Raw genomic sequence first — 24,500 nt, 5'->3', positions numbered from 1 at the left:
GCGAGGACCTGCCTGTGGGTGGCTCACACGTGGCGAGGACCTGCCTATAAGCGGGTCATGTGTGGTGAGGACCTAAGCGGGTCCCGTGTGGCAAGGACCTGCCTGTGGGCGGGTCACGTGTGGTGAGGACCTAAGCGGGTCACGTGTGGCAAGGACCTGCCTGTGGGCGGGTCACGTGTGGTGAGGACCTAAGCGGGTCACGTGTGGCAAGGACCTGCCTGTGGGCAAGGGCTTGCATGTGGCGAGGACCTGCCTATAAGCGGGTCACGTGTGGCGAGGACCTGCCTGTGGGCAGCTAGCGTGTGGCGGGGACCTGTCTGTAAGCGGGCCATGAGAGCAGGAGCCGGGAGGCGAGGGGGCTCGGCGGCAGGAGACTTCGTCTGGGGGTGAGGAGAAGCAGCTTATTTATTTACACTGATCAGCTATCTAGTTTTCTAATTCAATACAAAACAACAGCTGAATTTTTGACTATGCTCCGAAAAGTTTAGACATTTTTTAAAAAAGGTGTATTCTTGGTAACTGAAAGTTTAGAAGCAGACACGAGTGCCTGCAGTAGTCCCAGACGGAGCTTCGTCATGGCCCTTGGCCCTCCAAGGATAGGACAGCATCCTTTCATCCCTTGTCACTTTCAATTTTAAGCAAACAAGTTGGCGGCGGTGGGGGTGGGGGGTTGGGGTGGGGGGTGGGGGTGGCACAGGACTTCCCTGGCTGTCTTAGCTGTTAAGCCGCCTCACTTCTGTTGCGAAGGGCACCAGTTTGATCCCTGGTGGGGGGCGGGGGGGGGCAGTACTATAAGATCTCACATGCCAAGGGGCTTTAAAAAAAGAGAGAGAGCGAAAGGTGGGGGAGATTAAAGGGAAATGTACTTACCTTGCTAACCAGTATAGTTTCCTTCAACGCAGGAACAGATTGCGTGTGGTGAAGAAAGGTGAGCTCTGCATGTCTCTATTTGCACAGGTTTCTGCCTCAATGCGGGTCACTCCTACTGATGGGTCTTTGGGAGAAGTAACCAAGTTGAAGAAGGGATGCGGCCTGCACCGCTAACCACACGTCGGGTACCAGGTACTTAAATGTGAAGTAACTAATGGTATCCCCGGTTCGATTCCTGGGTTGGGAAGATCCGCTGGAGAAGGGATAGGCTACCCACCCCAATATGCTTGGGCTTCCCTTGTGGCTCAGCTGGTAAAGAATCCGCCTGCAATGTGGGAGACTTGAGTTCGATCCCTGGGTTGGGAAGATCCCCTGGAGAAGGGAAAGGCAGCCCACTCCAGTATTCTGGCCTGGAGAATTCCATGGACTATAGGTGGCAAAGGGTCGGACAGGACTTAGCGACCTTCACTTTCACTTTCAATGGTATCCCCAACTGCCCGGTGAGCAGCCTGCCCCAAGCCACAGCTTCAGCATGGCACAGAACCGGATTTCAAGGTGGGGTGGCCTGAAACCACCTCCTCTGTGCCGGCCACCTCACCACCTGCTTCTGGACCTGTTCTTTCTCATGAACCCTAGGTGCTTCCCCTGGGTTCCTCAGACAGAGCCACTGGTCCTCAATCTCCTGTGACATATGAGCAAGTGACCACTGAATTAGTGGAGGCAAAATTCCTGCACATAGATATGATTGCCTGAAAAGAATGGGAGTAGCAGATTCCAGGGGGCTGAGGAAGCTTTCAGTGTTGCTGTGAACAAGTCCGATTCATTCCCAGTTACAACTAAATCCACTCTTTCATCCTTTCACTTGACATCTAACTGTAGTTTGTGTACCTGCTAATCAGTGGGGACCAGTATTACAAAATCTAATGCCAAATTTTCTGTACTCTGCCTACTTCATCAATCGATAATTTAAAAACATTCCATGTGGGGCTTCCCTGTGGTCTAGTGGCCAAGACTCCTACAGGCTCCCAACCCATTGGATCCCTGGGTTAGATCCCTGGTCAAGGAACTAGATCCCACATGCCGCAGCTAAAGATCCTATCTGCTTGCAGTAACCAAGACCAGGAGCATCCAAATAAATAAATATTAAAACAGAAAACAAAAAAGAAACAAGCACTCTGAGAACAGTCTAGTGGCTACCAGTGGGGAGAAAGGAAGGGGGAGGGGCAACATAGGAGTAAGGGATTTAAGAGGTACAAACCACTATGTGCAAAATAAATAAGCTACAAGGATATATTGTACAGCACAGAAAATATAGCCAATACTTTATAACTGGAAATGGAACATGATCTTTAAAAATTGTAAATCACTGTTCTATACCTGAAAATACGAAATATGAAATGTTAGTCACTCAGTTGTGTCCTACTCTTTGCGATCCCATGGACATATGTTACAGGTATACAGTATGAGTCACAATTTTTAAAGGTTTTACTCTATTCATAATTCCCTGGTGACTCAGTGGCTAAGACTCTTCACTCCAAATGCAGGGGCATGGGTTCAATCCCTTGATAAAGAATCTGCCTGCAATACAGGAGACCCAGGTTTGATCCCTGGGTTGGGAAGATCTTCTGGAGAAGGGAATGGCAATCCACTCCAGTATTCTTGCCTGGAGAACCCCATGAACAGAGGAGCTTGGTGGGCTATAGTCCATGGGGTTGCAAGGAGTCGGACATGACTGAGTGACTAACACTACTACTCTATTTATAGTTATCATATATAAAATATTGAATATATTCCCTGTGTTATACAATATATCCTTGTAGCCTATATTATGCCTAATACTTTGTACCTCTCACTCTCCTTACTCTTCGCTGTCTTGCCTCTCCTTTCTTCCATCTCCCCATTGGTAAACACTAGTTTGTTCTCTTAAGTCTGCTTCTTTTTTGTCTTATTCATTAGTTTGTTGTATTTTTTGGAGCCCAGGTGTAAGTGATACCACACAACATTTGTCTTATTTTACTTGGCACGATGCCCTCCAAGTCCATCCATGTTGCTGCGAATGGCATTATTGCGTTCTTTTTTATGACTGAGTAGTATTTCAGTGCGTATATATACACCACATCTTCTTTGTCCATTTCTCTATTGATGGACACTTAGGTTGTTTCCCTATCTTGGCTACTATAAATAACTGCTTACATTATCTTAAATCCTCACAGTCTCACTATAGACTTGGTGTTATTATCTTCACTTGTTTTGGAGGCTGATATAATTTCCTTAAAGTCGTAACTGAAGGTGATAGAACTGTGAGTTGAAACCCAGGTCTGAGTCATGCCAAAGATTAACTGCCACAGGATTATTTTAGCAGTCTCTTTCTGTGTCACTAGGAATTGTCTCAGAAATTCTAAGGCAAGTTTAACAAACATGCTTTCAATCTATAGACCCTTCAAAACCAAATCTAAGGACCCTGAGGCAAGTTATTTACATGATTAGAATCCTTTAAAATATATAAAGATACATATAAAGATAGCATAGCACAAATGCCTTTGTGCTCATTCTCTGAATTTAATTTCTGTGGTCAACCTTTATGTAGTCACTATACTAAGGGTTACGTAGAAGGCGATGGCACCCCACTCCAGTATTCTTGCCTGGAAAACCCCATGGATGGAGGAGCCTGGTAGGTTGCATTCCATGGGGTCGCGAAGAGTCGGACATGACTGAGCGACTTCACTTTCACTTTTCACTTTCATGCATTAGAGAAGGAAATGGCAACCCACTCCAGTGTTCTTGCCTGGAGAATCCCAGGGACGGGGGAGACTGGTGGGCTGCCATCTATGGGGTCGCACAGAGTTGGACACGAGTGAGGCGACTTAGCAGCAGCAGCAGCATACTAAGGGTTATAATGACTGTTAGTCATCTTGACCTCCATCCATTTATGATTTTGGGGAAAATGTATTATACTGTGATTTATTATTAGGAATGATCATAAAATCGAATGAGTATATGTCAAAGAATGTCAAATAGTTATATACTTGTAATAAATATAGCCAACTTTAATAATAACAACATGGAGTTTAAATTGAGAATATGGATATTAAAGGTATATGGTTCAAGTCATCTGCCATGCATGAGCTAGAGTAGTGAGCTTAACTGTCTCCATGCCAGTTAAGAAAAGACAAAGGAGGAAAGGAGAACTTGATGAAGAAATAGTGCCCAAACCAGGAGCCATAGCAGCTTGGGAATGGCTGAGTGGGAGGTACGTATTTGCAGAGTTTGAGGACTGAGACTGACCGGTGAAAGAAGTCTCTGTGCTCACCCCTCAAGCACACATGGGGAATGGCTTTCCATCCAGGGCATACCGGGAATCTTGATAATTCACACTTTCCTAACAGCTGCATTTCTTATCATCTTTGGCATATTTCTCCAGATTGCACAAAGCCTCTTATCTTGCAAACATTCTCTCTCTGGACTCCTGTCTCTTTCAGCTGCTTAGAAGCCACGTCTCTTAAATCTCCCAGCTGTCTTTCTTACCTTTCAGCCCTTGTTTCCTTTATCTGTACTTTTTTTTTTTTTTAATCTTCCCCAGCTGCCACTTTTGGCACAGTAGTTGTCTCTCTGTTCTCTCAGAGTGAGACATTTCAGCACGCTGATGTGGGGAGGGAACATAACCATTATAACAATGCATTTGCAAAATTAGCCCTGAAATCTAGCAAGAAAAAAATTCATCTCTGCATTCCTCCAACCTGGTGCACTGCATGAATCAACTCACGCAATTCTGAAAAGATGAGACATCTAAGAGACTTGCACAGAGAAATGCCAAAGAGAACCACAGGGCACTTAATTGTCCAAAACAAGAGATTTCTCCCCTTAGAAATGCAGAATCTCTGCAGCAACAGCCTCACCAAGTTTATGTAACACCTTCTCAGTGGCATAAAATGTTAACTGGCATCCCAACTGTGTACAGAAAGGTGAATGCCAGAAGCTGGTGACAAATTTCAGTTCATATTGGAAACTCCTTGGTTTTACTTGCCTATCACCAATACCTATAGCTGATTCTAAGTTTTTGTAGTCAATGTGATTGTCACACCTCATGGTAATTCTCTTGAGAGAATATTAGTGGTTCTGTGAGGTTATCAGATTTTCTTACCATGATGGATTCTGAGAGATTGAGAGAAATAATATAATTTTAGTTTGAGGGAATTTTTTTTTTAAATACATAATAAAGGCTTGAGGACCTCTGAAAAAGAGGGAAAACTTTTGGGATGCTACACTGCTAGGCAGCTAGGAGTTTCTGGTTTGGCGGCAATCATTCATTTATTCCCACTCAAGAAATGCTCCAGGACTTCCCTTGAGGTCCAGTGGTTTAGACTCCCAAGTTTCCAATGCACAGGTGGCATGTTCAATTCCTGGTCAGAGAACTAAGATCCCACACGCTGCACAGTATGGCCAAACAAATGTTAAAAACAAAACAACAACTGAAAAAAATAAAAAACCTAAAGAAATACTCCAAAAGTAAAATGTCTTGGGTAATCCCTAGGTTCTCTTTGGAGCTGGCCAATAACCTCAGAAATTTGAGCAAATCTGTTAAACTATCTTTGTGTTGCTAGTATGCTAACAAGAGTGTCATTCCAAAAATGATATCAACCAATATTGAAAGTAAATCTCTTGATTGTCCTAAATACATACCCACTATGCTTTGAAGTAAATGGGAACTTCTTATATACTTAATTAAGTCCAGGTTCTTGAGGGGAAAATCAACAAGCAAGGTCCGTTTGAACTGGATTTACTCACTTTGACTGTCATCTCAATCAGGTCAATTGCCATATCTGAATATATTCTATAAAAGCCTGCATTGATTATGATATGCCAGAATGAATAGTTGAACACACACACACATATCTCCAAGTTACAAAGGGCAAACTCTTTCTGGCTATTGCTAATTAGATAACAATATGGATCCTGGTAAAAAATAGTCTGTGTTAGAAGGATAGAAGCTCATAGCTTTGTACTCTGTGATGATCCAGAGGGGTAGGATGGAAAGAATGGGAGGGAGGTTCAAGAGGGAAGGGTTAGATGTATGCATATGGCCAGTTTACTTTGTTGTACAGCAGAAACTAACACAACATTGTAAAGTGATTGTACTAAACTGAAAACAAATATTTTTTAAAAAGGATAGAAGCTCTATAACTCTAAATGATGAATTGATATCATATTTGAGGTCCTGAAGTTCCAAATATTATCAACTCAGTACTTCATAACTCCAGGGAAGACAGGTCAAACAGCCAGTGGATTCTATAAATTACAATTGAAACACTAAAGTCATAATTATTTTTCAGAATCATTCGTATTCTTTTTTGTCTTGACAGTGTTCCACTTTCCTTTTCTGTTACAATGATAGAAACACTGAAATCTCATCTTCCTTGGGTATTACTGGGCATTTCCTGTGTATGCATGCATGTGTGCTAAGTCACTTCAGTCACGCCCAACTCGTTGTGACCCCATGGACTGTAACCCTCCAGGCTCCTCTGGCCATGGGATTCTCCAAGCAAGAATACCGGAGTGGGTTACTGTGCCTTCCTCGAGGGGAATCTTCTGGACCCAGGGATCGAAACGCTTCTCTTATATCTCTTGCATTGGCAGGCAGGTTCTTTACTACTAACACCACCTGGAAGCTTCTTCCCTGTGTGTAAGGCATGTTAAATATACTATTAATGCATCTTTCTGCGATTTGGCTTCTGTGGAATAGCCAATGTATGACAGCTAACATTCCCTTGACATTATTCATTTTTATGAGATCTTTGAATAAATAACTTTTAAAAATCTCTGATAGAATAAGGTAGGAGTTATAACTAAAGTGGTGGGAACTGGTTATTAAAACTAAAATATTCACTATTTTATAGATCAGTTATCTTTCTTATAATTATTTCAGAGGCATTATTTGCAGTGGTAACCATAAAATTGTAATCACTTTTGTGATTTCGGTTATGTTGAGTTAGATAGCTAGTATGTGTTTACAGATTCTAAAGACACAGAGGAGATGTCAGTGTGGACATGAATGCAAGCGTAAAGGCTATAAAAAGACTATGGGAACGTGCAAGTGGATTGAAGAATGATGCAAACTGTTCTCTAAGGGTGGGAAAATAAAACTAATGTGCACCATAGTGTGAAGAATCGGAAATCTGAACAAAGAAACACTGAGCTGTTGAACTGTTCCAGTGTCTATTGCAGTGTTACACACCACCCCAAAACCGAGGCGTACAAAATAAAAAACATCCATTTGTTCATTTTTGCTGTCCTGTGGGTCAGAAATTCAGAGGGGGACAGCCCTTCTCTGCTATACAGTGTCTGCCCTAGACCAGCAGTCATGGTTAGAATGGCCAAGGTGTCTGGAATGCACAGTGACCCAAATAGCTGGGCCTTGGAGGATCACTTCCAGGATGAGCTTGAGCATGGCAGTCTCAGGGCTGTCTGACTTCCTGCACAACACTTCAGACTTCACTGACCAAGGAGTTTGAGTTACCTCTCTTGGCCCAGCCTGAGAAGTTACGTAGCACTGCTTATGCTGTGTTCTGTGGATTCCAAGTAAGTCACGAAGACCATGCTGCACTTAGTAGACAGAAGACTTAGACCCTACCTCTTGATGGGAGGAATAAAAAGTATTTGGTGCCATCTTTAAAACTACCATCTTAGGGACTTCCCTGGCAGTCAAATAGTTAAGACTTCACCTTCCAATGCAGGGGGATGTGGGTTTGATCCCTGGCTGGGGAGCTAAGATCCTCCCATGCCTCAGGATCCCCCCCCAAAATTATATATATATATATATATATATATATATATATATATCAGAATCAATATTATAACAAATTATAACTTTTAAAATAGTCCACATTAAAAAAATTTTTTTAAAAACCCTGCCATATTAATAAAGATTTTTTCAGTGTAGATTCACTTACCTTGAATGCCTTTTTCATTCTAATACCTAATCTGTAAGTAATAAGTTCTCTTCCCCTTTCTGTGGCTATGTTTGCTCATTTTTGAAATGTAGAATTGGTGTGCTGAGTTATGAGTAGTAGAGCCCTGGGATATAGCTGTATAAAAGGTTACTTCTGATATAAACTAGTCTTAATAATAATCAAATGCTTTAATAACCAATACTTTGGCCACCTGATGCAAAGAACTGACTTATTGGAAAAGACCCTGATCCTGGGGAAGATTGAAGGCAGGAGGAAAAGGGGACAACAGAGGAAGAGATGGTTAGATGGCATGACCAACTCAATGGACATGAGTTTGAGCAAGCTCTGGAAGTTGATGACGGACAGGGAAGCTGTGAGGTCTCAAAGTGTCGGACACGACTGAGCAACTGAACTGAATAATCAAATAGAAATTTCAGATGTCAGCAGGGTATAGTAGTTGTTAGATATAATTTATCACAACTGTTTAGGAGACTGACAGTTTTTCTAAATCTGATAACCAGCTAGCCAGATGTTAGATTATGAATCCAAATTCCTAGGGCTGGGATATGCACTGGAGGAAAATTAGCCAGGTCCATGGAGCACAGAGTGACCGTGACACTAACAGCAGGAACCAACATCCTGAGGAAGCCAGCAGCCTATACAATTAGAAGGACACTGTAGGGAGAGGTCAAAGGCTACAAGTTCAATTCCTGCCCCACCAGTAATTGCCATTATGCGTCTGGGCAAAGACAGAAGAGTCTATCTTTCTCCTCTGTTTCCTCATCTGTAAGAGGTTTGACTAGGGAACCTCAGGATTTCCCTTCTTCCAGTTACAGTGACAGTGACTTTCATGCAGGTCCGTCCTACTGTGCTCCTAACAGGGCAGCTCTTAAAGCATGTATGAAAAGAAGCTAGGAAAAAAACTAAAAAGCATTTTTTTGGTGACTGTCTTACAGTAGAGCTTCCAGCCCTTTGCATGTTTCAGTGCATTCTTGCCTGTATTAAAATACTTACACGAGGAAAAGAAAGACATGAGAAAGAGCTTGAAGAGAAGGTATTTGATGCCAATAGGCCATAATTAAGACAATGGGTCCCTATGACTCAGGCAGTAAAGAATCTGCCAGCAATGCAGGAGACCGAGGTTCAATCTCTGAGTGGGAAAGATCCCCTGGAGAAGGAAATGGCAACCCACACCAGTAATCTTGCCTGGAGAGTTCCATGGATAGAGTAGTGTATGGGGTCACAAAACGTCAGACACAACTGAGCAACTAACACTACGTCAATTTAAAAATTAAAATAAAATGGCTGGTTAAATATATTAAAATTGAAAAAAAAAGATTTGAGTCTAAAGAGAGCTTCCTGGTCAACCTGAGAGGTACCCGAGAGTGATGTCTCTCCAGAGCAATGAGGACAATGGCCAGGTCCCTTCCCACCCACTCTACACACTCAGCCAGGGAAAAGCTGCTCTTCCTCTAAGAGGTAGCATAAATAACAGCCACCCTCACATTGCCTGGGGTAAGTACACAAGTAGGCTACTGGAGGAGACATCTGGGCCTGCTGAAGTGAGGCTGAAAAGCTGTGTCATATTTGTCTAAGGCAACAGGGGCCTCGCTTAACAGTGAGATCCATCAATAATCCATGGCCCTGTGGAGAAAGAACCCTATTAATAAGATATGTCGCTGTTTGTGGGAGACAGAGCCAATGAGGCCCTCGTTCCAGGGAAACTGAATATGCTCAGAGTGACGCAGCACTCTCTGAACTTTCCAGTGACACCACCAGATAGCTTAGATCAGAAGCAATTTTAGAAGATACATTCAACACACAGCAGTCCTTTCTGCCAGCCTCATTTGTTGGGGTCAAAGGCTGGTCAGAAACACACTTGACCCGTGCGCCATTTATACCTCAATAGAAAGAGAAAAGGGAACTTCCCTGTAGCTCACAGGGTAAAGAATCTGCTTGCAATGCAGGAGACCCGGGTTTGATCCCTGGATCAGGAAGATCCTCTGAAGAAGGGAACGGCAACCCACTCTAGTATTCTTGTCTGGAGACTCCCATGGACACAGGAGCCTGGCAGGCTACAGTCCATGGACTCCCAAGGAGTCAGACATGACTGAGAGACTAAGCACACACAAGGGGTGGGGGGACGGAGAGGGAGAGAAAAAGAAAGAAAAGGAAAGGGGGAGGGGACAGGGGAGGAAGGAAAGAAACTTGACCAGAGGTTTTCTTGTTTGTCTTTAAGAACGGTCAAGGGCACTGAGTTATTTGGGGGCCTTAGGCTTTATATTAGGTCACTGTTTAAGCATAAAAATGTTATCTGCCTGGTTTTAGACCCAATATGGAAGATTGAAAATCAACAGAATTCCCAAATCTATTTTTCATTCCATTTAGAGCTCATCATCTTCTAGATCTATCTAGTTCTTCTTTATGGTAACATTTAATTATTAATTCTTCCTTACTTTTAGCTTCTAATTTAAGAATACATTAATAGATTGCTCACTAGGGAGTTAGCCAGAATCATGGCAGGACAAGGTCATTAGTGTATGATGGCTAGGCACTTGGACTTGGAGGCAGATGGATGTGGGACTGAGACTGGCCTCCACCACGTACCAGCGAGTGACCTTGGGCAAGTTCCATATCCTCCCTAAGTCTCTGTTTCCTCCTCTGTAAGAGGGGGATGATGCTTTCCTCATAAAGTATGATAATGTAAAGCATTAATAAAGGCAAGGAGTAAGCACTCAATAAAGATTTTATATTTTGTTTTTCTTAATTATTCATCTGACAAATATTAAGTGTTTAATAAGTGCTGGATATTGTCTTAGGCAGTGGGGACATAGGAGTAGAAAAAAAGTACAACTTTGGTGCTCATGGAACTTATATTCTTGGAGGAGAGGAGACCAAAAATAAACAAACAAGTAAATATAAGAGGTGAAAAAGTAATGATAGAGAATAAAAAAGGAAAAGGAATTGAGGGTGAGAGAGGTAGGAAGGAGGGTAGTGGCATCTTATTAGTTTCTCTGATAAGATAACATCTAAACCAGGAATAAGAACATATAAGGAGTAAGCCATGTGGGCATTTGTAGGAAGATCATTTGAGGTACAGGGCATTGCATGTTCAAAGGCCCTGCGGCAGGAGTGTGCTTGATGTGTTCAAGGAAGGGCAAGGAAGACGGTGTAGCTAGAGCAGAGAAAGTAAGGGGGAGAAGTGGTAGAAGATGAGGTCAGGGAGATGGAAGGGAGCAGCCAGAACACCATACAACTTTATAGAAGATGGCGACTTAGGGTTTTACTGCGGGTAGGGTAGGAAGCCACCCACAGGTAGAACAGTGTTGATGTCACGACATGCGGAGGGGGTGAGCTAGCATTCAAGAGCTGAGGCGGGAGTGTGGGCAGTCTTCCATGGTCAGAGGAGAGAAGACAAATTGTAAGGGCACAGATACAGATAGGGTAGTAGGTGGGGTGGTGAGGGACAAGTTCTCTTGTGACTGGTTCCGTTTTTTTCAATGCAGTACGTAAATAGTAATGTCATTATCTAAGAGCAAGGGCAGTAAATGCATGTTCTGCAAGGTTCTGTGTGTTCTGGCTGCTCCCTGCCACCTCCCTGACCTCATCTCCTGCCACTCCTGCCCATTACTTTCTCCACTGTAGCTGCACTGTCTTCCTTGAACACACCAGGCACACTCCTGCCTCAGGGCCTTTGCACGTGCAGTTCCCGTGCCTGGAATGATCCTCCTGCAAGTGCCCACGTGGCTTACCTCTCTTATTCTTGTTCTGTGTTTAAATGGCATCTTATCAGAAAAGCTTCCCAGACTTGCCCGCTTCCTATCTCTGTCTCTCCTTTTCTACCCCCTTTCCTTCTTTATTCCTTGTTATTATCTTTATCACCTATCTGAAAAGTATATTTGCATGGTGATTTATTTTGGGTCTTCATGCCCCCAGAATTTAAGCAGCACAAGTACCAAAATTTTGTGTTTTGAGAAGGGAGGTGAAAAAGTCTAGGAGAACGGGCTTGTGGTGAGACACAGAATAGGATCAACAAGCAGTTGTTCTAGTAAGGTTAATGGCCATGAATTTAAAGCACTGTATCTTTTTTAAAAAATATGCCAATATTTAGAAGTATGGAAAATTATGAAAGAGATGGGAATACCAGACCACCTGATCTGCCTCTTGAGAAATTTGTATGCAGGTCAGGAAGCAACAGTTAGAACTGGACATGGAACAACAGACTGGTTCCAAATAGGAAAAGGAGTAGGTCAAGGCTGTGTATTGTCACCTTGCTTATTTAACTTATATGCAGAGTACATCATGAGAAACGCTGGATTGGAAGAAGCACAAGCTGGAATCAAGATTGCCAGGAGAAATATCAATAACCTCAGATATGCAGATGACACCACCCTTATGGCAGAAAGTGAAGAGGAACTAAACAGCCTCTTGATGAAAGTGAAAGAGGAGAGTGAAAAAGTTGGCTTAAAGCTCAACATTCAGAAAACGAAGATCATGGCATCTGGTCCCATCACTTCATGGGAAATAGATGGGGAAACAGTGGAAACAGTGTCAGACGTTATTTTTCTGGGCTCCAAAATCACTGCAGATGGTGACTGCAGCCATGAAATTAAAAGACGCTTAGTCCTTGGAAGGAAAGTTATGACCAACCTAGATAGCATATTCAAAAGCAGAGACATTACTTTGCCAACAAAGGTCCATCTAGTCAAGGCTATGGTTTTTCCTGTGGTCATGTATGGATGTGAGAGTTGGACTGTGAAGAAGGCTGAGTGCCGAAGAATTGATGCTTTTGAACTGTGGTGTTGGAGAAGACTCTTGAGAGTCCCTTGGACTGCAAGGAGATCCAACCAGTCCATTCTAAAGGAGATCAGCCCTGGGATTTCTTTGGAAGGAATGATGCTAAAGCTGAAACTCCAGTACTTTGGCCACCTCATGTGAAGAGTTGACTCATTGGAAAAGACTCTGATGCTGGGAGGGATTGGGGGCAGGAGGAGAAGGGGACAACAGGGGATGAGACGGCTGGATGGCATCACAGACTCGATGGACGTGAGTCTGAGTGAACTCCGGGAGTTGGTGATGGAGAGGGAGGCCTGGCGTGCTGCGATTCATGGGGTCGCAAAGAGTCGGACACGACTGAGCAACTGAACTGAACTGAACTGAACTGAAACACTATAACAAGTGTTTAGAAGTATCTAAACACTAAACATTATAACTCCCTTGTTTTCTATCTGAAAAAATATTTGTACAGTTTCATGAACAAACAGGAGAAGTTAAGAAAAAAAAAGTCATGAGATTCCTAATGAAACGTTTCGATTGTCATTCAAATGATGCTGCCAAAAAATATTCCAAGAGTATTCCAAAGTATTCCAAGAACCTGATATCTTAGTTTAGGTCTTTGCTCCCAGGATGCTTTTCCACTCCACTTCATCTACCTCCCATTAGACACTATCTTTCTAGGAGACTCAGAAAAGCCATCTGGACCAAGGAACAGACTCCAACTCTCACTACAGAAGCCTGAACAATAGAAAGGAACTGCCTTTACTTAGAGCTTTTCAGGTCTGTATGTATAACGTTGAGTGTTTGATTTGCCCCTAAAGGGCAGGGGCTCTATCCTAAAGGATAGAGCAAGGGACAGTCTTTGTTTATAATATGGCTAATTTATACATAAGTGTAGATTTGCAATTGTGTCAACTTTTCCCTGGTGGCTCAGACGGTAAAGAGTCTGCCCGCAATGTGGGAGACTCGAGTTCAATTCTTGGGTCAGGAAGATCCCCTGGAGAAGGAAATGGCAACCCACTCCAATATTCTTGCCTGAAAAATCCCATGGACGGAGGAGCCTGGCGGGCCACAGCCCATAGGGTCACAAAGAGTCAGACATGACTGAATGACTTCACTTTCACTTTCAACTAAACTAAAAGGATAATATGACAGAAATTGTTTCCTCATCACTCGCTGAGAGAGAAATGTGTTTCTCTCTGGAACAAAGGTGAACTACATCAAGATTATGTGCTCTCCTTCCCAGGACCTATCTTGGATTGCCTTGTTCATGAATGGTATGGTTTGGGTGCTGCTGATCCCTGATATTTTAGTAAATTATGGCCTTGAATTTCTTTCAAGGGAAGAAACGGAAAAAAAATGATGGGAAGACTCAGCCCATCGTTGATCAGCCCCCAAAGGTGTGCAGTGTGAATAGATTCCCAAATCTCAGTGGCTTATGATAACAAAGTTGAATCTCACTCAAGCTACAAGGCCATTGTGTTTGGCTGCCATGTTGTTTCATGTCATCTTCACACCACAACCAAGGATACCCTGGCAGAGACTATCTGGTATGTGGCTGGTGACGGGAAAAAGATGAAGCAAAGCACAAACTCCTCAGGAATTCCCTGGTGGTCCAGTGATTAAGACATGGACTTTCAGTGTCATGGGCCCAGGTTTGATCCCCAGTCAGGGAACTAAGATCCCCACAAACCATGCAGTGTGGCCAAAAATAAATTAAAAAGCACAAACTCCTCTTAAACTTTTGAATGAATGTGATACATATCACTTCTCATACTCCATTGGCCAAGCATGATTTCAGAGGGTTGAGAACATAGAATCTTCTCCCAGGAAGAACAAACAGATGCTGGTAAACTGTAGTACAATCTACAATAGATGCTTTATTGAATGAAGTAGTACTGGATAGATTGATTAAGATTGGATGAATTGAGTAGATTTGGATCGGATCAGACTGATGTAAAGCAGAGTATTTGAATCAATGTGTTGGCGTGTAGTGTCAATAATTAAGCCTGAATTGAATATAGCATAAGCCAAAATTGACTTAGATGGGACTTTGAATGCAGAGAACTGTTTACTTAATGATGATGCTTTACTGATGAGAAAAGTAAAGCCTACATAGAAGAGTTGACTGGTCCCACATCACACAGAGTCAGTGAAGAAACCAGATTTTGACTTTTCCTAGTTTGGTTCTTGTCCTGTCATAACTGGAAGCCCCTCGGGAAAAACAACAATACCACCACAGTCCCCACCTATGTATTTACCTGATATTTATTTATAAAATGCACATTTGAGGTAAAATTTGAAATAATAAAAAAATAAGCAAAATCCACCCTCCCCACATCGTACCTCAGCTTTACCTCCAGACAAGTAACCACCATTGACACCTGTTTATATACAGAAACCTTCTGTCCATGCACAAGCATGCATATGTGATCTATTTTTACAAATTATATGATATATGTATCATTTGCTTTTAAAATTTAACAATATGGACAGCAGAAATGAACATAATATTGTAAAATCAGCTATATTTCAATAAATAGATAATTAATTTAACAATTATCCTGAACATATTTAGTCTCTGTCTCTGTGAATCTAACCCTTGTTTAATGGCTATGTGATATTCTCCTATGAATACCACTATCTATATAACCAGCTAGCTGTTATACACATTTAAACATTTCATGTATTTTCATATTACAAATGATGAAATCCATCACCTATATGCTCAGACTTTGCAACTTATGTCTCAAGCCTTGACCTTCCTCTGGATTATTACACTACTTATCCACTGTGTATACTGCTTATACTACTTTGTACTGTCACCTTTTTTTTTTTTTTTAGTTTTTTTAAAAGTATGGATCATGTTTAAAATCTTTGTTGAATTTTTAAATTCACTGGACTTTATTGAATTTTTAAAGTCTTTTAATGAATCCCCATCCAGGGTTGATCCCACATGCTTTGTGGCCAAAAAGTCAAAACATTAAAAAAAAAAAAAGGAAGCAGTACTGTAACAAATTCAATAAAGACTTTAAACATGATCCACATTTGAAAAGAAAAAAAAGTGAAGCTACAAAGTAGGTAAGTAGTATAATAATCCAGAGGAAAGGTCAAACGGGAGTTTAGCTCCCCAACCAGGGATTGAGGACTTCCCTGGTGGCTCAGCTGGTAAATAATCTATCTGCCTGCAATGCAGCAGACCTGGGTTCAGTCCCTGGGTTGGGACGATCCCCCGGAGAAGGGAATGGCTACCCACTCTAGTATTCTGGCCTGGAGAATTCCGTGGACTATATAGTCCATGAGGTTGCAAAGAGTTGGACACGACTGAACGACTTTCACTTTTACTTTCAACTAGGGATTGAACTCACATGCCCTGCATTGGAAGGTGAAGTCTTAACCACTGGACTGCCAGCGAAGTCCTTGTATCTTCACTTTGAATATCTAATAGCTATCAAAACTGAGATGGTCAGAAAAGAGAATTTTTGTGCATCCCAATCAAATTTTCACTTTCCTAATCTTCTTCGCAGTTAATGACATTTCTGTCCACCTAATAATATAGGCTAAAATATTAACAGTCATTCTTATTTCCTGTCTTTCTTCAGTTCTTATATCCAATTTCTTGTTGGCTCCCGCTCCAAATTAAATCATGACCTCAGCCACTTCCCCTGACCTCCACTGCTGTTACTCCAGGCTAAGCTCTCATCACGCTTCACGTAGTTCACTGCAGTCGCCTGCTTGCTGGATTCCCTTCACCCTTTTGGTCCATTCACATTCACTGCAAAGTAGCCGGAGTGATCTGTTATTTTTATTATCAAACAGCAATGTATTGGGTTGGCCAAATGTTCATTTGGATTTTTCCAACCCAAACATTTTGTGCTACATGTCTGTGTACATTCTGTCTAGCACACACAAGGCTAGACAGACAACAAGCAAATAAATACTATAATTTCTTATGGTGATAAGAGCTAAGAGAAAATAAAAGACTGTTGGGATAAAGAGTGATTGGGAGGGAAGAAAGTTACTTCGGATGCCCAAGTCAGGAAAAGATATTAAAGATAAGAAAGAGGCAGCCAGGTGGAAGAATCAGCAATATCCTAAGATGGAAAAAGTTGGCTGTGTCTCAGGACCAGAAAGAAAGCCCACCGTAGCAGAAGTGGGCTGCATGACAATGTACACAATGCTACATTTTGGTCAACCCAATATATAAATATGTATATATGGATATCAATTCACTTCAGTTCAGTCGCTCAGTCGTGTCCGACTCTTTGCTACCCCATGAATTGCAGCACGCCAGGCCTCACTGTCTATCACCAACTCCTGGAGTTCACTCAAACTCATGTCCATCAAGTCGCTGATGCCATCCAGACATCTCATATACATGGATATATACATCCATAAAATTTAAGTGAAATGAAACATTCAAATTTTTATTCTTCTGTTTTATAAGCTTTAATCCTATCACAATATATCGATAGAACACTAACATAACATCAGAACATTTTCTCACATCTCTTTATAGTCAGTCCGTGTCCCCTATCTCCAGCCATAGCGATATAAAAAAGTTTGTTCAGATTTTTTCTTCCTTACATAAATTTAGCTTGTTGTAGAATTTTATATACATAGAATCAATTGTGTTCTTTTGTGTGAATCTTCTTTCACTTAGCATAGTGTTTTTGAGATTTATTCGTGTTGTTAGATATATCAATAGTTTGTTCCTTTTTAGTGCTAGCTAGTACTCTACTGTATACGTATACCACAATTTTCTTATCCATTTTTGGGTTAATGAACACTTGGGCTGTTTCCAGTTTAGGGTTATTAGAAATAAAGCTTCTGGAACATTTCCATACAAATCAGTTTTTGGACATATATTTTCATTTCTGTTGGGTAAAGACCTCAGGAGTAGAATTGCTGGGTTATAGGGTAAGATTATGCTAGGTTTTATAAGGAACAGTCAGATCATCTTTCAAAGCTGTTATACTATTTTATACTCCCAGCAACAAAGTATGGGAGTGCCTGCTTTCTCTTTCTGCACTGTGGTTTTATTTCTTGTTCACATTTTAACATCCAGTATTCGGGGATGTGAGCTTTATATAGGCATTCCCTACAATACTCCCAGGGCTTCCCTGGTGGCTCAGGGGTAAGGAATCTGCCTGCCTGCCAAGCAGGAGATGTGGGTTCGATCCCTGGGTGGGGAAAAATCCCTTGGAGAAGGAAATGGCAACCCACTCCAGTATTCTTGCCTGAAAAGTCCCATGGACAGAGAAGCCCGGTAGGCTACAGTCCATGGGATCACAAAAGAGTTGGACATGACTTAGTGCCTAAATGACAATACTCCTGCCTTGACTGGACAGTAGACTTTATCTCCTTCTCTGTGCCCTGAGCATCAATCGAATTAGAGATTAAATTCAACAAAGTTAAGCATATACCCTTAGGATAAAAGCCAGTTTCAGGGATGTACCAACTAGGATTCTGGTGTTATTTCATTTTGGCATCTGCAAACCCCTTACTTATTTGCTAGATCTTGAAAGCATTAAACATATAAAATTATCCAGAATTTTTAGTTGTTTTTAATGAGAGAGATTCATTTCACATTTTAATTGGATTAGATTTCATTTGGGACATCTAGTCTGCCTTGCTGTCATAATTGGAAGTCTCCAGAATGTACTTTAAAAACTGTAAACACGGGTTACATCACATCTCTGATTAAAATTTTCCAACGGTTTCCTATGGCCCTTAGAACAAAACTGCAACTTCCTATTTGACCTTCATGGCCCTGTGTTGTATGACCTGTGCTTACTCCTGTGATTTCATTTTAAAACACTACACTTCTGCTACGTGGGCTTTCTTTCTGGTCCTGAGACACAGCCAACTTTCTCCATCTTAGGATATTGCTGATTCTTCCACCTGGCTGCCTCTTTCTTATCTTCAATATCTTTTCCTGACTTGGGCATCCAAAGTAACCCTCCTCCCTCCCAATCACTCTTTATCCCAACAGTCTTTTATTTTTTCCTAGCTCTTATCACCATAAGAAATTATAGTATTTATTTGCTTGCCTTGTGTGTGCATGCTAAGTCGCTTCAGTCATGTCCAACTCTGTGCAACCCCATGGACTGTAGCCCGCCAGGCTCCTCTGTTCATGGGATCCTTCAGGCAAGACTACTGGAGTGGAGTACTCTCGCTATGCCCTCCTCCAGGTGATCTTCCCGGCCCAGGGATCAATCCCATGTCTCTTATGTCTAACCTGCATTGGCAGACGGGTTCTTTCTCACTAGCACCGCCTGGGAAGCCCTAGCCCTGTAAGAGAATGTAGATTCCATGAGCACAGAGACTGTCTCTCTTGTTTTCCTGCAGTTTTCCCAGTGCCTAAAATTGTACTGATAACCTGGAAGCACTCAGTGAGGACTTGTTAAATGGAAGCACGAATAAACACATTGTGAAGGGACTAACCTCTGTTTACAATAAATGTAGCCATGCTGGAACATGTAAATATTAAATCTCCATTTAAAAATGAAGCTGATTTTTTTAATTTCTCCTTTACCTAGTGTTATTTGGATTCTTAAGAAACTTACTAGGGACTTCCTGGTGGCCCAGTAATTAAGTATCTGCCTTCCAAGGCAGGGGACACAGCTTTGATCCCTGGTTCAGGGAACTAAGATCCCACATGCTGTGGAGCAACTGAGCCAGCGCACTGCAACTGCTGAACACTCGAGTTCATTGGCCACAACTAGAGAGAAGCCCATGTGCTGCAACTAAGCCCCAATGCAGCCAAATAAATAAATTTTAAAAAATATTTACTATATGTGTGTATTATCTGATTTACAGGGGCATTATTATTTGTTGTATAAAGAAGATGTTAAAAAAAAAAAAGGAATTTCCTGGCAGTCTGGTGGTTAGAACTCTAAGCTTCCACTGCTGGAGGCCTGGGTTCAATCTCTAGTTGGGGAACTAAGATCCCACAAGCCTTGTGGTGTGGAGGAAAAACAAACAAACAAACTGGTTTTCAAAGGGTTGAGAACCATTGTGTTAAGGCCTCATGTGCTGTTCTTAGTTGCTCAGTCATGTCTCTTTGCAACTGCCACACTCCTCTGTCCATGGGGATTCTCCAGGCAATAATACTGGAGCCGGTTGCCATGCCCTCCTCCAGGGGATCTTCCCAACCCAGGGATTGAACCCAGATCTCTTGCATTTCGGGTGGATTCTTTACCGTCTGAGCCACCAGAGAAGCCCTAAGTGCTCGTGACTGCCTATAACCTAAGCACCTATGTTCTATTGAACAGCTTGCCCTCAGACACTGAATGGCATTCTAGACGTGTCCAAAGCAAATTTCATCATCTGGCTTCACAAAACTTTCTCTTTGTGCTTGGTTCCTGCGTGTTTCACTCTTGGTCACCATGTCCCTCAGTTCAGTTCAGTCGCTCAGTCGTGTCCGATTCTTTGCGACCCCATAAATCGCAGCACGCCAGGCCTCCCTGTCCATCACCAACTCCCGGAGTTCACTCAGACTCACGTCCATCGAGTCAGTGATGCCATCCAGCCGTCTCATCCTCTGGCGTCCCCTTCTCCTCCTGCCCCCAATCCCTCCCAACATCAGAGTCTTTTCCAATGAGTCAACTCTTCGCATGAGGTGGCCAAAGTACTGGAGTTTCAGCTTTAGCATCATTCCTTCCAAAGAAATCCCAGGGCTGATCTCCTTCATAATGGACTGGTTGGATCTCCTTGCAGTCCAAGGGACTCTCAAGAGTCTTCTCCAACACCACAGTTCAAAAGCATCAATTCTTCAGCACTCAGCCTTCTTCACAGTCCAACTCTCACATCCATACATGACTACTGGAAAAACCATAGCCTTGACTAGACGGACCTTTTTGGCAAAGTAATGTCTCTGCTTTTGAATATGCTATCTAGGTTGGTCATAACTTGCCTTCCAAGGAGTAAGCGTCTTTTAATTTCATGGCTGTAGTCACCATCTGCAGTGATTTTGGAGCCCCAAAAAATAAAGTCTGACACTGTTTCCACTGTTTCCCCATCTATCTCCCATGAAGTGATGGGACCGGATGCCATGATCTTCGTTTTCTGAATGTTGAGCTTTAAGCCAACTTTGTCACTCTCCACTTTCACTTTCATCAAGAGGCTTTTTAGTTCCTCTTCACTTTCTGCCATAAGGGTGGTGTCATCTGCATATCTCAGGTTATTGATATTTCTCCTGGCAATCTTGATTCCAGCTTGTGTTTCTTCCAGTCCAGCATTTCTTATGATGTACTCTGCATATAAGTTAAATAAGCAGGGTGACAATGTACAGCCTTGACGTACTCCTTTTCCTATTTGGAACCAGTCTGTTGTTCCATGTCCAGTTCTAACTGTTGCTTCCTGACCTGCATACAAATTTCTCAAGAGGCAGATCAGGTGGTCTGGTATTCCCATCTCTTTCAGAATTTTCCACAGTTTATTGTGATCCACACAGTCAAAGGCTTTGGCATAGTCAGTAAAGCAGAAATAGATGTTTTTCTGGAACTCTCTTGCCTTTTCAATGATCCAGCGGATGTTGGCAATTTGATCTCTGGCTCCTCTGCCTTTTCTAAAACTAGCTTGAACATCTGGAAGTTCATGGTTCACATATTGCTGAAGCCTGGCTTGGAGAATTTTGAGCATTACTTTACTAGCGTGTGAGACGAGTGCAATTGTGCAGTAGTTTGAGCATTCTTTGGCATTGCTTTTCTTTGGGATTGGAATGAAAACTGACCTTTTCCAGTCCTGTGGCCACTGCTGAGTTTTCCAAATTTGCTGGCTTATTGAGTGCAGCACTTTCACAGCATCATCTTTCAGGATTTGAAATAGCTCAACTGGAATTCCATCACCTCCACTAGCTTTGTTTGTAGTGATGCTTTCTAAGTCCCACTTGACTTCACATTCCAGGATGTCTGGCTCTAGGTCAGTGATCACACCATTGTGATTATCTGGGTCGTGAAGATCTTTTTTGTACAGTTCTTCTGTGTATTCTTGCCATCTCAGTATCTTCTGCTTCTGTTAGGTCCATACCATTTCTGTCCTTTATCGAGCCCATCTTTGCATGAAATGTTCCCTTGGTATCTCTAATTTTCTTGAAGAGATCTCTAGTCTTTCCCATTCTGTTGTTTTCCTCTATTTCTTTGCATTGATCACTAGCCCCACCATCATTTAATCAGTCATCTAGTGTTATCTTTGTACCTCTTCAAATTACTTGTGACTATTCTTTTCCATCCCCATTTCCATGACTTAGTTCAAATGCTCATCATCTTACCTGTAGAACCTTGAAACATTCTTCTTTTGCATCTTCTCACCACCCTCTATCTCTGTTATTCATAGACTATATAAATATCAGTCATATTATGGGCATGGAATAACAAAGAGGCTACTGTGTATGACATTGACCATATTACAAAATTCACATTACACAGCACCCTTTCTAAAGTTTCAAATCTGATGATATTCCTGGCACCACATTGCCTGCCAAAGTAAATCCGTTCCCCTCAGTGTGGTTATTACCACCCAGGCTCCATCTTAGTTCTTTAGCTTCTTCCCCAACTCCATTCATGCCCTATATACTCCAGCCATACAGACCAGATCTGCAGTTCTCAAGACAAGTTCTTATGTTGCCTGAACGGACTTGGACATATTTTCTCAGCAAGAGTCATTCCCACCCCATCTCCTCTGTCTTGCTGCCAGAATCTATAACCATCCTCCAAAACTTAGCTCAGCCTTCACTTCCACTGTGGAGTTTTTCATCTCACCAGACTGGGATTGCCTGGGTCTGAAAAAGCCTGAAATCTCCCATAAGTCCTTGAAGTATTACACTTCTGTGCTGTCCTGTAACTCCTCATATATATCCCCCAACTGTAATGCCAGCTCCTCATAAAATCACGACCAGCCCCGTGTTTATAAGAGACTAGACCATAAGAGATATATAACAAGTATTTCTTGAGTAGATTAATGAATCTTGCACTTGTATGGTATATATTTCTTCTAAGGAACATAATTTTCAATATCTAGTTTGTGAGCTTGAATTAATATTTCCCCATGGTACTTGAGATTTCTTTTATACGTCCTCAGAGTGGAATTTAATTAAACCATACTTAACATAATTACTGCATATCTGCCACAGGCAAAGCAATCTGGGCTTGAAAACAAACAAAAGACAGAATCTATAGTGTTGTGAACTCACAGTTGTGAGGTCATGGTGGCATCGTAGACTTCTGAACTTTAATCGAAGTTCATTTTAAGGAGTGGAAAGTGAGGTGAAATCTCAAAGACAGCCTGTAGCAGAATTAGACTAGAGCCAAAATTTCCAAGTAGGAAAAACACAACACAACACACACACACACAGAAACAGAGAGTAGAAGAGTGCCGTGTAAGTGCAGGAAACATATTTAGCCAGTAAATGACACCTGTTTATTTTTTTGTTTTCAAAGAGTTATTTATTGTTGTTAATGTTTGGCTATGCTGGGTCTTCGTTGCTGCACACAGGCTCTCTCTAGTTGCCATGATTGAGGGCTACTCTCCAGTTGCAGTGCACAGGCTTCTCTTGTTGTGGGGCATAGGCTCTAGAGTGCTCGAAGCTTCAGAAATTGCAGCACCTGGGCTCTAGAGCACAGGCTCAATAGTTGTGGTGCGTGGGCTCAGCTGCTCCCCGGGGATCAAACCCATGTCTCCTGCTTTGGCTGGCGGACTCCCAAACGGCTGAACCAGGGAAGTCCTGTTTTTATTTTTTTAATTAATTATTATTATTATTATTTTGCCACACTGTGTGGCATGTGGGATCTTAGTTCCCTGGTCAGGGATTGAACCTGCGCCCCCTGCATTGAAAGTGCAGAGTCTTAACCATTTGACTGCCAGGGAAGCCCCATGACACCTTTTTAAAAATTGGAAACACTAGTAAAGTGATGAGATCGTTCGTAGCCTCAGACAATTCAGTTAGGCTCTGTGCCTCACTTTCTCTCAGTTATAAAGCAGGGGTAATAATGGCTGCCATCTGGAGTGTTGAGGGAATTATAAATGTTACAGGTGAAACACTCCATCAGCTAGGAATGCTTTGGCTGTGAGCAGCATAAAACCCAGTAATACCTGAAGAAGGAAATGGCAACCCACTCCAGTATTCCTGCATGGGAAATTCCATGGACAGAGAAGCCTGGTGGGCTACAGTCCATGGGGTCGCAAAGAGTCAGACGTGACTGAGCGACTGAACACATTGAGGGCTAAGAAATACAAGATATATCACTAATATAACACTAATTTGTACATATTATCACTTATTAGAACATCTGTAGGATATGCCAGCTATCACTTTGGAGAATCACATTATCATACTGAAATTATACTCAAAGAAGACTAGGAAAAACAGTGGAAATGTTTAAAGTATATTTTCCCTATGAAAGAGTATTCATAAACCTTACAGATTTCAAAGAATATAAAACATGAACTGGAAAACCCATGAAAAATATATAAAGTCTTTGGGTATAATAATTATATCTCTCAACTAAGTGATGTATTATATGTTGTATCACATGCTTTTCACAAAATAAAACACGAGATTTAACAAATGTTTTTATTGTGGAAGAAAAAAAAACAATTGTAGGATCTTAAGCAAATAAGCTTTTTTTGTAATATATATTAAAAGTCTGAATGGAGGAAGTTGCTGGCCTTAATCCAGCAGCATGAGTCTTTGAAAGTTTCTTGGCCTTTTCTTTACGTTGGTGGCCTCCTGCTGGTCACATGGGGGTTAAAGGGCCTGCCATCATGCCTGCATTCCAGACTGAAATGATGGGGGAAGGAGAAAGGTCCTGCTGGAACACCTGTCCCTTGTTATGGGGACAGCAAGTTCATCTAGAAATGCCCAGCAGAATTCTGCTTATAACAGTGCTATCCTGTCACCATCCG

At 42.0% G+C, this 24,500-nt stretch overlaps 1 non-coding gene across 1 annotated transcript; it reads right to left on the bottom strand.

The window, feature by feature from the left end:
- Positions 1-23,389: 23,389 nt before the first annotated feature.
- TRNAE-UUC (transfer RNA glutamic acid (anticodon UUC)) lies at positions 23,390-23,462 on the bottom strand. The gene has a single exon. It is a non-coding gene; the product is annotated as a tRNA-Glu (tRNA).
- Between the last annotated feature and the right edge of the window lie 1,038 nt (positions 23,463-24,500).

This window comes from Bos indicus, chromosome 23 (assembly GCF_029378745.1).
Source record: "Bos indicus isolate NIAB-ARS_2022 breed Sahiwal x Tharparkar chromosome 23, NIAB-ARS_B.indTharparkar_mat_pri_1.0, whole genome shotgun sequence".
NCBI classification, from domain to species: Eukaryota; Metazoa; Chordata; class Mammalia; order Artiodactyla; family Bovidae; genus Bos; species Bos indicus.
This window is presented reverse-complemented; position numbering and strand designations above follow the sequence as displayed.